Raw genomic sequence first — 10,543 nt, forward strand, 5'->3', positions numbered from 1 at the left:
AATATCTCGAAACTGCAAGAATTTTTTATATTTGTTGTAGCAATATTGTGGAGAGAGAAAAAGTCATTCCAAAAGTAATTCAGAGAAAGAAAAATAGTGATGAATTTACAAATGCTATTAGATTATAAAGAGTGAGCTGAGCAATGAACACCAACTTTTGACTGTCTTAAAAACTTTTTAATAACAGGGACAGTCATATACCTTAGTAGAAAAGAGATCAAACAACATGGTCTAGACAGTGTTTGGTTTCAATCACATTGCAGTAACTTTTATGAACAGAGGCAGTGGGACCACAGGTTAATTATTTCAATGTTTTAGCAGACCAATGGTGTGTGAATCCATGAGTTGTTCTTTTTAACATTATTGCCTTTATTATGACCCAGCAATGCTGGTCCAAAAGTTAAAAACGAGTATTGTGATTCAAGAAACATATCGTTGATAAAAATATCGAAAAAAATTATATTTTATTAATAAATAATGTAAAAAAAATGAGATACAAATAAATTAAATTGATGTATAAATATCTCGTTTTTTTTAAGGAGATCAAGCCCATTACGGTAAGAAGAACACAAATACCGATGCAGCAGTCACAAAATTATGACTTGTCCCTTCTAAGATATAATAGTCCGACCACTTGTCTTATGATTCAGACCAACTTTGCACAAGATGGTGAATCCAAAGCTCTACTAAGAAAAAAACATCATTCTTTGCTGATAATCTCTCTTGTATAGAAAATAGTTTGTGTTGGTTTAGAAAATAATAGATGAGAGAAGCTATTTATAGGCCATTAGGACTTTACAAAATACACTAAAAAGTTAATAATGACAATGAACCTAGAGAAAAGGGAGAGTGTATCCAAATATTAATTCATCACCAAGTTCATGAATTCTAATTAATCTCCATTCATGAATAAGACAAAATGTCACCAAAATAATGAATCTTTATTTATAAACAAGATGGGATTTATGAATAAGACAAAAGAAGATTCATAAATAAAATATATTAATAAATAAATAAAAGATATTAAAATGGTTCAACACATATTGATATTAGAAATACATAATTGTAATTGATAATTAGAATTAAATCTAATTATGCTGAGATTCATATTCAAAATACATTGTAGTCATTAAATACATTTACTATGATTCATTATGTATTTCTATTATGTATTCTTAGTATTAGAGTTCAAGAAAATAATTTGCAAGGTGGGAAAATTCATTGGGAGGATTCTTATGGCAGGCTTGGTTCTAGCGTTTTGTTTCAATTTGGTCCCCAAACACGGTAGAGATAGGTCGTAAGAATTGCAAAAGGATAGAGTATGGAAAAATTAATAAATTGAATTTTGGGTATTAAAGTGACACAAATGTATACTTTAGCCAAGATAAATGTATTTTATTAACCATTTGGTCTATGATTTAAGTGGTTGCTTGAAATTGGACCATTTAGGTGCAAAAATAAAAATAAAAAAAGAAAGACACTTTAGAAATGAAAATGATGAAATTAAAATTTTGAAATATCTGATACAAAAGACATATTTTAGAAACGACTGGTGTATTCTATGATTACAAAAACTTGCAAACATGTCTCATGATCATTGATAAGTAAAGACGGAGCAACTTATTGGGACAACTTATTATAACATTGTTATTTTAAAAATATTATAGTTTTTTTTTTTTATATTTATTTTAAAAATATATATAATAATGTTTGGTGTTTTGCTTAATTTATGTCTCAAAAATTAAAACATTTTTTTTGGTAGCAGAAAATAAAATTCATTTTTATTTTTTTCTATGAATTATTTTAATTTTTGTCTATGAAAATAAAAATAATTTTTATTCTCTTTAAGAACCTAACTTGGGAGTTATGTCTATGTGACATCAATGGTTATAAATTGATTTTACAGCAGCAAGATCACATTTCTTTTTGTCCATGAATTGTTTTATTAAAAAAAAAGTTGCAAATGGTATGAAAACTACCCTTTTTACTGATAGGAACTATCGGTTTAACTTTTTTTTTTTTTTTTTTTTTGTAGGATATACTCTGTTTCATCTAGAAATTAAGTTTGTCCAATCAATGGTTGTATTTCTAGTTCATTCCGCCCACCACAACAGGCCAATTCTTGCCACCATCTCTGATTGTCGATAGATACCTCCTGCCTGCAACTACTTTCTGCCACCCTTGCACTTGTTTTTAAACATCTGTACAAAATATGTTTTGTGTTTTCATTTTTGTACAAAACAAACAAAAATTTATTTAATTTTTCTTTAAATAAAAATAATAAAAAAAATCATAAATTTCCAAACAGCATTGTGTATCCTCAACTGCAAACTTTATATGCAGAACAAAGAGAGAGAGAGAGAGAGAGAGAGAGAGAGATATGAAAGTTCATCCAAAAAATTACTACAACCATTTGTCTTTCTAAATCTAACCATGATATTCATACTACATTTTATTTTTTCTTTTTGAGTTGAAAGTATACATATAAGAAACACAGTTATTGTCTCTCATCATCATCATCATAATAAGTCTTGTCATGTTGGTTTCTTCTAGTGACTCTGATGTAGCAATAAATGGCTGCAACAAGAGCAGTTGCGAATCCTCCGACGATCACATCTCCACCCGCCATAGACTTATCCGATGAATGATGCCTCGTTATGCGCCTAGTCCCCGAACCATTTCCCATTCCTGAGCTATCCCCTCCAGATGACGGAGCTGGACTTGGAATTGATACATCCTCGTGTCCAAACACAGCCATTGGTGCCATGAGGTCCAAATCTTGAGACCCATTTGTCTTTGTCATGTAAATGGAGAGTTGAGCTAATATAATGAAGACGACAAGAAACCTAGCCATGAGAAATTTTGGGTGATGTTTGGAATGGTTGATTACTTCAGAGAATGCAATTGTGGTGTTGTGTAGTTTTATAGGAGAAAAGCTAGGAGAGGGGTTTCTTGGAAAATATATTTTAGAGTGGTTGGTGAGAATTAACCTTTTGAAGTTTGAATCTTGAGACCAAAGTTCAAACTTCCAGGTGTAGTGTGTTGGATTTTTGGATCTATTGGTAATAATTTAACAAGGGGAGGTTGTCTTTGGGGAGGTCCACTTTGGGTGGAGAGGGATCTCAATCCTCATCTATTTTATTTGCCAAAATTATAATGTCACTCTTTAAAGTTAAAAAAGAATACAATAAATTTTAAAATTTTAATATAATTATATTAATTTCTTTTTTAATAAGACTCATTACGACATATAAGAATTTTAGAAATTGAATATTTTAGTCTTTAAAAGTAAAAATTTTATTACAAAATATATTTAGAAATCAATTTTTATCGCCACGAAAATAGTCGTTAAAGGTCGTCACGAAAAGCCAAAAATAAAATTTTTAATAACAAAATTTAAAAATATCACAAATAAATAGACTTTTAAAGACAAACTAATTTGGTCTCAAAATGATTTATCTTTTTAGAGAAAAAATTTGATTCCAAAAAGATAATAATTCATTACTAATGTCCAATTTTCATTACTAAAAATATAATGACACTTTTCGCAACAAAAATATTTAGTTCTTAAAAAATAATTTCGCTTATAAATTTTGATTTTTAAAGCTTTAATTTTTTTATAGTGATTGAAGTAATTAATATTATGGAATATTACCAACAGGTCCTACTTTTGAGTCTTATTACCCATTAAATCCTATTGAAAAATTTATTAAGTAATAAATTTATCAGTCTCTTATTTTTATGAATAAATTTATAGTGATAAATTTATCTATCTCTTATTTTTATAATGATAAATTTATCAATTAAAATTTATAAATAAATAAATACAATTAATAAGACTGAATGTTAAGTGCCCGTAATATTAATGCAAATAATGTATACGGTAAAATATGGATCGACTCTAGCCTAAAGTGACAAGCCCCCAATTTTGGAAGACTTCTCCATGTTCTAATTATTATTTTTTTTATTATTTTTTTTGTTTTGTGTTTGGTTTGGTTTAAGGAGATAAATTTTTAAAAAAAAAATTTAGGAGAGAGAGTTTAGAAAATTTTTTGTTTGTTTAGTTGTATATTTTGAAAATAGTTTTGGAGTATAAGAGTTTGGGATGATTTGATATTTTGTTATAGTTGAGTAGATGTATGTGAGAGAAAAAGTGATTGAACAAGAGAAAGGAGAGAGACAAAGTGATTGATTGATGTGTAGGAGAGAGAGTGATTTTGGAAATTTTTTTTTTTCCAAAATCACTAAACCAAATAAAATTTTAAAAAAATTTCTCCAAAATTACTCTCTCAAAAACAAACCAAACAAGGCTTAAGTATTTTAATTAAAAAATTAAAGGTAAATTACATTGACACCCCCTGAGGTTTAAGTTTATTACAGTTTTCCCCTCACCTTTTGAAAATTACATCCCGTTCCTTGAGGTTTAAAGTTTCATTATAGATTGCTCCCTGAGGTTTAAAGTTTCATAACAGTGCCCCCTCACCTAATGATCATCATACATAAAATTAAATTAACAAGGGTCAGTGTAATTTCCCATATGTGAAGAGAAAAACTGTAATAAATATAAACCTCAAGAAGTGTCAGTGTAATTTATCCAAAAATATTAAAAAGTCTTGTCACATCAATCTTTTTTATTTTTTACCCATTTTTTTTAATAAATAGTCAAAAAAATTTACTAAAACAACATAATCACAAACTTGTTTATTAAAAAAATCTTGTTGTCTCGAGATTGACAAAAGAAAAGCCTTTATTGTCAAAAGTTCTCAATTGTTAACATTGATTGGGTAAATTACGCTTACACCCTTTGAAATTTGGGTTTAATACAAATCATTTCTTGACATTTAAGAAATTACACTAATCCCTTTATCATTATAATTATTTAGACGGAATAGGGACACTGAATTCATGCAATCTCTGTTTTTTTGCTTTGCTACTTTCTCCTTTTTTTTCTCCTTTTCTTTTACTTTTTTTTAAATGTAATTTCATCTATTTTTTTAGTAAGAGTTGTTACCTTTTATATAAGTAGGGGTTGTGAAATGAGACTATTAACCACATGAGTTAGAATGTAATTTTTAAAATGTCAAAGGATGAATAACAATTGAATCAAATCTCAAATGGTGTCAATGTAATTTACCCATATTGAAAACACATGATTTTGTCCAAACGCCTATAGAAGTCTTTGTATAAAAAAAAAAAAAAAATGTTTAAAAATAGTCCTTAAAACTGTCGTTAGCATGGAAAAAATATATATAAATAAAAATTAAAGTGTATTGAAATATATAAAAGAATTTTAAAATATATATATAAAAAGCATACTGAGATTATAAGTTTTCTGACATTTTATACTTATTATTAACAACCTTTAAGACTATCATTGGCATGACTCTTTGTTTAAATGTCTCAAGACTCTTATGCTAAAAGTTATATAAAAAGAAAAAAAAAATTTTAATTGTCTAAAGATAAAAAATAAAATAAAAACCTCTTACAAAGGTTGAGTTTAAAAAAAAAAAAAAAAAAAAAAAATCCTTTACTAAAATACCCCAATAGTAAAGATTGTAAAACTTAATAAATATTTTTAAATATAGAAAAAAGCCTTGGGCCCCATTAAAAGTTTTGAGTCACCCCTAAATATGTATTGAAGTATAAAAAATATAATAATATATTTTTTTGGGGTATTTTTTTTCAGGTCCCTGGTATTATGATTTTATAGCATAAAGGACACCCAATATTTTCATAATGTCTAAGGTCCATCAACAATATTTTCATAATGTCTAAGGTCCCTTAACCTTGATCCAGAGAAATTTCAGTCCAGAGAAAATTGGTCCAGAGAAATTCTGGCCCAGAGAAATTTGGTCCAGAGAAATTTCAGTCCAGAGAAATTTCAGTCCAAAGAAAATTGGTCCAGAGAAATTCTGGCCCAGAGAAATTTGGTCCAGAGAAATTTCAGTCCAGAGAAATTTGGTCCAGAGAAATTTCAGTCCAGAGAAATTCTGGCCCAGAGAAATTTGGTCCAGAGAAATTTCAGTCCACGATGAAGAGTGACATATACAGTTTTGGCATTATCCTTTTTGAACTCATCACAGCCATCCACCCTCATCAAAACTTAATGGAATATGTCAATCTTGTAAGTCTTTTTCGCTCTTCATAGCAGAGTCAATCCTTACAGTGAACTTTGACTTTTCTATTGAAAAGTTTTATTATTGTTATTGTTGTTTCTAAGGCGGCTATGAGCCCGGATGGTGTGGATGAAATTCTTGACGAGCGACTTGTGGGAGAGTATAACATTGTAGAAGTGAGAGGCCTAGCTAGCATTGCCCACAAATGCTTGCACAAAACACCCAGAAGGTGGCCTTCGATTGGAGAAGTTTCGCAGGCCATATTGAAGATAAAACAGAGGCCTTCGATTCAACAAACAAAAAGATAATTAAATATTATATAAATTAAAATTTTTAAATAACTTAATATATTTATATCAAATTTATAAAATACACACTGTTTGTAACTTTATCACAAAATTACATAAGTTTTTATGAATTTATATAAATGATTTCATAAAAATACATTAGTTAAAAATAAATTCGTATAAGTTTATTTATAAAAATTATATTTAATTTATAAATTTTATTAAAACTATTTATATAAATTTATAAAAATTTACGTAATTTTATAATGAGATTACATGTGCATTGCACAATCTATCCAATTTTTTTTCCTGGAAGATAGAACTTTTGTCAGAGAACAAAGACAACTGTCTTCCTCTTATAATAATATTCAGTTTAGCCATGCACAACTTGTCAGTGTTTTCTTTTTTAAACATTTTTCTTGTCTGTGATGCTCTGTATTTGTTGAACTTATGGCAAACTTGTTTTGAGGGGTTTCAACCAAAAAGTGTTGTCTTGTGTTTTTTTTTTATATTATTATTATTATTATTATTATTATTTTGCCAAATCAATGAAAATGTCATTGGCCAACTTTGTTTCCATATATTTATTTATTTCTCAATTCATGAAAAAAAAAAAAAAAATTTACATCATACAATATTGAGATTCGAATTTAGACATCACACTCAATAATGGAACACAAAACATGCTAGACTTGTCTTTACATTATCTCTCTAAATTATCCAAACTTTATCAATATTAAATTTTTATTTTTATATAAAATTTATCTAAAAAACTCAACAAGAGTAATGTGACAATGTCATTATTATAAATAAATTTATCTTTAATGATGTTTTATTTTGACATGAAAGGTCCACAATAAGACACATCATTATATATAAATTTTTGTTTGTATAATATTACTCTTATTAATATATTTGAAAGACCACTCGATTGATTACTAATTGATTTTGAATTTCATGCTTTAACATGGTACCAAAATTAGGTTTTTGGTGGTCTTTAGTTGATCAAGTCTCCACTTGATGTCTAATCTATTGCCTATTATCTCTATGTCACATTACCATGCTATTTAGATTGCATATGCTGGAGAGTTTTAGACTTGTCCCACATTATCTTTCTAAGTTAACCAAATTTAGTGGATGTTTGGCATCTCCTAAAAAAGTCACTAAAAAAGTAAAAAAGTTAATACTATTCCCATGTTTGGGCGGGAAAAAAATATTGAATAGACAGAGGACAAAATTATGAATTTGACCTTTTGAATTCAACAGCCAAAAGTACATGTCAATGTACCTATCTTTACACATTTTACCAAATGCACCGACATGGCTAATTGTAAGCCAAGAATTTCCAAAGTCAACAAAATTTTGAAATGCATTGAATGCACATAGTGTGTCAGGAAGGGTATAAGAGTAATTTTGATATTTGATACAATATTTTATTATACATTTTTTCGTAAAAAGTTATCCTAAACATACATATTTTTTCTCTGTATTTTTTTAGCCAAAAAGTCAAAAAGTGTACTTACATAGATCATCCCAAACAACCCCTTAGTTAATACACTTGAGAGATCACTCTACACATTGTCCCTTAATTTTGAGTCGGATACTTTAACAAAGCAAGCATGTAGCCAACAAAATTATCAATTGGATAGCAAGGATAAGGACTTTTGTAAAATTATAGAACATTGAGGATTGTTTTGTAATTTAGAGACACTGAATACCATTTAGCATGTGTCAACATAGAATTTAAAATCCCTCTGGTTGTGGTGGTATGGAGGATATACACTGTTTTGAACCCAAATCCTGCATTAGCTGACATTGCAATTGAAAACTCTCTAATAATTTTTCTATCAATCTCATGATTCTGTTTGGGTGCACAAATATTCTGCTTATCAATTTTCATTCAAAAGTTTCACCATTCATGCTATCTATGATTGTGTTTAGATAATGAATTTAGATAGATATTTGCATACGGGAAAGAAAAGGAAAGAGAAATGTGAAACAAAATTAGCTTATATTTCATTTGTATTTTTCTCCAAATTTTCTTTACCTACTCAAATCACTACTTAAATTTGAGATCCAACCACAATCTACCCTGTCTCAAATCAATTTGGGGGTGGGACAAGTCAGGGCCTATGTTTCATTTGTATTTTTCTTCATATTTTCTTTACCTACTCAAATCACTACTCAAGTTTGAGATCCAATCACAATCTAAGTGCGGCCCGCCCTGTCCCAAATCACATTGGTGGTGAGACAAATGGGGGGTTGGCAAGGGAAGAGTGGGAGTAGGTTAATTATATAACTTAAAAAAATGAGAATATTAATATATTTTTAAATAATATGATATATTACGAATAATAATTTATAACTAATGAAAATTAAAAGATGTAAGATGAGAAGTAAATGACTAAAAATGAATGCTAAGTGTAATATTTTAGTTTTTTATCTTATTATAATGAAAAAAAATTAATTACATTAGTGTATATTATATATATATATATATATATATTTTTGTGTTTAATAAATATAATAGGGTTGGGGATTGGGTAGGAGGAAGTGAGGTAGCAAAACCCGTCTCCCCACTTCTTCATCAGGGTAAGAAAAATCTGCACAAAAATAATACAGGAGATGTAAGACGGGAAAAATTGTCACCCAAAGTGTAATGTTGATGAACTTTAAAGTTATGAGTAGATTTTTTTTGATAAGCAAGTTATGAGTAAATTATCATAATCAAATCAAGAATTGTTGCATTATGATTTGTAAAATTGTGACATATGTAATATTATTTCTCTGAAGGAGCTAATGAAATGCAATGACTCTATGATATAATCCAACTGGTTACAACTTTACTCTCTAAGTGTTCATGCAAATCATAAAAATATCAAAGATTTTAAATGAATTATCAAATATTTTACACAATAATTGTATAATTCATTTAACATCACTAACATTGCCCCCTGAATCATGCTCACCTGGAGAATATGATAGTCTCGAATTAAAGTTGTCAAAAATATGACAAAAAAAAAATTGAATAAGCTTGTTTGGTTTGAATCTCTTTTCTAAAAATTAATTTTTTTTTTATTTTTTACCTTTTTTTTCTAATTTTTTTAATATTTTAAGTATTTTTTTTTTAATTTTTAGATACACCTAATATAAATATATTTAAAAAATATAATATTTGTGATTTGTTTTTAAGAAAAATTAATTACCAATAATTTATGTTCTCGTGTATTTATTGATTGTTTTAAATATTTTTTTACAAATATTTTTCCTTTTAGGTTCATATCGGTTAAGTACATTTAAAATGTAAAAAAAAAAAAGTACTTAAAATATTAAAAAATTCACTAGAAATTTAAAATAAAAAGTACAAAAATAAAAAACACAATTTTTAAAAAATTTGAGTTCAAAAATTGAAACTAAAAAAGATGAATCGAACTCTTTTGGGGGTTCGTTCATAAATAATTAAAATAAAAAACTCTTTTCGGAGTACATAATTATTTCTATAGAGTCCTGCTGGAGACCTCCAGCAGAAAAGCACCCCTAGCACCCCCACTTTCGCGCGGGGGGCTAGCAATGGATGAAAACAAAAACAAAAAAAAAAAAAAAGGAAAAACTGGTTTTTTTTTACAAATCAGGCATGACCACCCCCACTGGGGGTCTCATGCATTTCCGATTTCTATAATGTGTATATTTCAATTTGTAAAAATCTTGATGGAAGGTACAAGTTTGGGCTCCATAACTGGGAAAAATGCTTAGGACCTCTAATTAGAGGTACCACTAGTGATGTGGCAGTGGGTCCCACCCACTGCCACATCAGTGCTGTGTCTTGATTTATTTATTTATTTTTATTTTTTTTTTTTGCCTTTTCCACCTCATTAGAGGTGTGTTTAGAGCCTCTAAATTAGAGGTCTCTAGCATTGCCCCCATAACTGGTACAACAATGATGGAGACTACTAATTTTGGAGCTCTAAAAAGACCACTAATGACATGACACTCAATAAAAAAAGAAAAAAAATACAACACCAAGACCAAAATATCAAATCATTCATGGTGGAACCTATTGCCACATCATTAGTGGGAGCACTAATTAGTACTCCCACTCATTTTCCTAACTGGTAAGGTATTGGTATACTTAAGAATGTT

This window comes from Camellia sinensis, chromosome 9 (assembly GCF_055761805.1).
Source record: "Camellia sinensis isolate YWXY chromosome 9, ASM5576180v1, whole genome shotgun sequence".
Taxonomy (NCBI): domain Eukaryota; kingdom Viridiplantae; phylum Streptophyta; class Magnoliopsida; order Ericales; family Theaceae; genus Camellia; species Camellia sinensis.